Source organism: Moschus berezovskii, chromosome 7 (assembly GCF_049115385.1).
Source record: "Moschus berezovskii isolate FMDL1 chromosome 7, NW_MosBer_1.0, whole genome shotgun sequence".
NCBI lineage: Eukaryota > Metazoa > Chordata > Mammalia > Artiodactyla > Moschidae > Moschus > Moschus berezovskii.
In genome coordinates, this window is record NC_142466.1 from 37,974,119 (window position 1) to 37,978,983 (window position 4,865).

The following is a 4,865-nucleotide window of genomic DNA, read 5'->3' on the forward strand; positions in this document are numbered from 1 at the left end:
GGTAAAGAATCCCTTTGTAATGCAGGAGACTTGGGTTCAATCCCTAAGTCAGGAAGATCCCGTAGAGAAGGGAATGGCTACCCACTCCAGTATTCTTACCTGGAGAATCCTATAGATAGAGGAGCCTGGTGGCCTACAGTCCATGGGGTCTCAAAGAGTCAAACATGACTGAGTACCTAACACACACATACACATAACTGTCAGTTTAAATATCAGAGCCTCAAGGGCCAATTTGTGGCTCTACTCCAGTAGGTGAGATGTGGACAAGGTGAAAGAGGCTGAAATGGGCATCTTTGTTTTTATTTGAATAGTTAGCATTTATTCAGCCTTCTGAAACAGTCCCTCTATTTTCCTCTTCAGCCTTGGGCAGGTGGAATTGTAGTCCCTAGTCATCCCTACACTCATGGCATCCAAGGGACTCAGTTCTGGCCAAAATTTCTAATAACCTAGTTAAAGTGAATGATTCAGTGACCCAACTGAAGCCAATGAGGCTTTTGCAAGAGGTATCATGAGAGAAATGCCACGTTTTCAACTGCTCTTGAACGTGGAAGAATACAGCCCTGACCTAGTTGGCAGCCATGCTGCCAGTGTGTAAAACCTGAGAATAAAGTCAAAAGACAGAAGATGTAAAAGTAGAGAAGAACTCATTTCTGATGACATCAGTTGAGTATCTCTGCTAAGGGCCAAATTTGTCCTCAGACTTTGTTATATTAATCAGTGAAATCCCTTTTTGGTTGAAGCTTTGTTTGTTTGTTCATATAAGAACACCTGTCCAACTGGGAGCTTTTAAATTCAAAGACTGCTATGAAGCTTAGAGGCATGATATTACAAGATGGCTTATAAAGTGAAAATGAGGAAGTTGTTTCGCTTTATAATGATTGGTTATTACAGTGGTGGTTCCCAGATGGCAATGGATTGGTTAAAATTTATTATCTTATACCTTTCTTAGGAAGATGACTGTTCTTTTATGATTATAGAAGGCATTTATGAGAAGCAGCCTAAAAAGCAGCCCAAGTTGTGTTTCACTTGTTTTGCATGAAAAACTAAGTTTCACTTCTCTGGCTTAAATGATTTTGACTGCTTAGGGAATTTTGGAGTCTAGTTTCTTTTGTATTTAATTTTACCAGGAAGGCAGAGGGCACAGTTGGAAGCTGCAGGTTGTGCTGTTTGGCTTCATGTGTGTGTGTGTATGTATGCATATATATATATAGATAGTGGGGGCAGGGAGAAGATAGACCAGATGGGGTCACCTTAGCCTCATCTCTGGGGATCTTGTGAGTTCTACCAAGCAGCAGGGGAGTCCTAGAATAAAACAATTTGGGTGCTCCAGGTGCCAGAGGTTGCTTGTCCCAGGCTTGTCTATGAGTATGGTTCATACCAGCTATTAAGCAGATGCTGATCCCTGTCTACTGCTCACCCCTAACTGAGGGTCACAGTGTTTGTGTGCCTCCCAGACAGATGCAGGGATGGGTTCTGGTACAAAGGCTATGCTTGAGTTACCACCTACCAAAGGACTGAATGGGGGAGTCAACTGTATGTGCTGGAACCTTCCAGAAGGCCAAATACCCTAGTCAGTGACTCAGGATTCCGGCAAGTGACCCTGGGGCCCCATCCAACTTATGCCCAGGTCCAGGGTCAGTTGCACATCCCTTCATCATTGCTGAATTATATTTGTTGTTGTTGTTGTTACTTTCAACGAAATGTTTCCTCATGGTACATATTAATTCTGTTTATGATTCTTCTGTGCTAGCACACTAAAACATAGACATTAACCTTTTATAATATTGCATCATGTCTCAGTTCCCCCTTCTGTACAAGAGGATTTAGCTACATTAAATACTTAAAACATTTGCATATATATAGTTCGTGCGGGACTCCGGAGCCTTTGCAGGACCTCGTAGCCGAGGCAGCAGAAGAGCCGAGGCACCACTCGCATCCCACGGTAGTACTCGTAGATGAGTAGCCGAGGTAGTACTCATTGACGAGTACTACAAGGTAGTACTGCAAGGTAGTACTTGTAGCCGAGGCACCACTCGCGTCCCGCGGCCGCGTCGCAGAGACTCCTGTGCCACCCAGGGGAGTGAGCTCTGAGCATCTTGTGGTGAAGCCACTCCTTGGGGCCAGAAGTGGAGAAGCTGAGTGCGAGAATCCCCCAGACCAACCAATCCCCAACTCAGCCTCTTCCCCTCACCCAAATCATCATGACACACTTCAACAAGGGCCCTTCCTATGGGCTCTTGGCCAAAGTCAAGAACAAGATAGCTTCCAAGTATGATCATTAGGCAGAAGAAGATCTCTGCAATGGGATGGAAGAGGTGACAGGTGTGAGCACTGGCACCAATTTCCAGCTGGGCTTGAAAGATGGCATTATCCTCTGCGAACTCATAGACAAGCTACAGCCAGGCTCAGTGAAGAAGGTCAATGAGTCCTCATTAAACTGGCTTCAGTTGGAGAATATCGGCAAATTTATTAAAGCTATTCAGGCTTATGGCATTAAGTCACAGGACATATTAAGCCACATGACGTATTTGAAGCAAATGATCTTTTTGAGAATGGAAACATGAGGTTCAGACTATGTTAGTGGCCCTAGCAGGTCTGGCCAAAACAAAAAGATTCCATATAACCATTGACTTGGAGATAAGCATGCAGAAAAACAAACAAGACATTTTGATGAAGGAAAATTAAAAGCTGGCCAAAGTGTAATTGGTTTGCAGATGGGAACCAACAAATGCACCAGTCAAGCAAGTATGATGGCATATGGGAAGAGGAGGCACATTTATGATCCCAAAATGCAAACTGACAAACCTTTTGATCAGACCACAATTAGCCTGCAAATGGGCTCCAACAAAGGAGGCAACCAGGCAGAGGGATGTTAGCACCGGGTACCTGAAGAGATATCTACGATCAGAAGCTAACGTTACAACCCATGGACAACTCCACAATTACCCTACAGATGGGTATCAACAAAGTCGCTTCCCAGAAAGGAAAGAGTGTGTATGAGCTTGGGCGGCAAGTGTATGAGCCCAAATACTGTGCTGCTCCCACAGAACCTGTCATTCACAATGGAAGCCAAGGAACAGGAACCAGTGGGTCGGAGATCAGTGATAGTGATTATCAGGCAGAATACCCAGATGAATATCATGGCCAGTACCAAGATGACTACCCAGAGATTACCAGTATGGTGACCAAGGCATTGATTATTAGATTCACAGAGGAGCTCAGTATTTAGCCCATTGTTTTTATTCAGTGAGAACTAAGCTAACCTTGAATTATTTTTATCTTGTCTTCCTAAAATACTATTATTATGCTTATTGTACCTAAAGGAACTATTGCCTTACATACGTTCCTTTTTCCTTTCTTGGCCTCTTCCCTAAATAGTTGCCTTTTAGTGCTGTGACAGTTAAATCCCACAGCATAACCAATAACTCGCATATGAAGTAAAAAGGAATACTATGAAAGGGGAGTACTCTTGTACAGTCAATTCTTTCCTTAAAAAATATGCATTTTTACAGTCCTCTACTTAAACTGATGTTTTCAAACAATAGGAAGCTTTTTTTTTTTGGTTTAGTATCTCATATCTACGTGACACACTAAACTCATGCTTATAGCTAAATGTAGTCTTTGTCAACTAAATTTAAGATGCAGCATTTTAGAAATTTACATATCAATGTTTCTACAGTATTGTTTGCTAACTTTTAAATAAAGTCCTGGTCAGTGTGAAGAAAATTTTTTTGCATATATAAAATAGGATAATCAAAGTTAAAGCAGAAAATTTCCAGAATCTTTCAAAAATCGTGAGGTGCAAGTAAAATGATGTTTAAGTTTTATAAATTAAATTATATCTGACTCTAAGCCCCTATTTACAGGGATGGAATGACACTTAATAATAATCTTTAGTGTAATAAACCTTCTCAGAGGGGGAAAAAAAAACAAAGACCTGTAGTCTTTGGTCCTTCAAAGTTGCCACCAAGAGGCTCACAGAACAGAACGTTACTGTCCATTCAAAGACAGGTAATACCACATACAGCTTCTCTGCCAGGGTGGTTCCAGAATCTTTGGCTGAAACTGTTAAGGTTGTGATACTGATATTTAGCAGCCCCCACCTCTGGGAACTCATCTGCTCTCCCCATCAGTAACCCTCCTGTGACCTTGGGGACTGCACCAAAGGACACAACCCTCTGTAGAACCCAGTTCTGCTTGCCTTTCCTCCAGTCCTAGGAGCCACTGATACATTTTAGCAACACCTCCTTTCAACCCAGTCCCTTTCTCTTTCCCCCAAGGACTACAGAGCTAAATTCTCCTCTCACAAAAGAGCTTGACAAGGTTGGACAACAGATATCTAGAAGCTTTCATGTTGGGTCAGGTGGCACAAAAGCCATTACCAACTGCCAAGAGAAAGCAGAAACTCAGACCTTCTGGAAGAGGTTAAACTGGGGCAAAGTTACCCTTTCGCTTTTATGCTAGTCTCTTCTGATTGCTTAGTAAATTTTATCCTGTCTCAGATATCTGTTGGAGAAGGCAATGGCAAGCCACTCCAGTACTCTTGCCTAGAAAATCCCATGGATAGAGGAGCCTGGTGGGCTGCAGTCCGTGGGGTCGCTGGGGGTCGGACACGACTGAGCGACTTCACTTTCGCTTTTCACTTTCACACATTGGAGAAGGAAATGGCAACCCACTCCAGTGTTCTTGCCTGGAGAATCCCAGGGACGGGGGAGCCTGGTGGGCTTCCGTCTATGGGGTCACACAGAGTCGGATACGACTGAAGTGACTTAGCAGCAGCAGCAGATGTCTGTTGCAGTGAGGAGGTAGAACAGAAATATCTTCAGTGAGCCCATCAGCTCTCCTGTCTTGTCATTACAATCTCC

General features: G+C 43.2%; 1 pseudogene; it reads left to right on the top strand.

The window, feature by feature from the left end:
• The first annotated feature begins 2,201 nt into the window (after nucleotides 1-2,201).
• On the top strand, nucleotides 2,202-3,204 carry LOC129557309 (calponin-3 pseudogene; annotated as a pseudogene).
• Nucleotides 3,205-4,865: the final 1,661 nt, after the last annotated feature.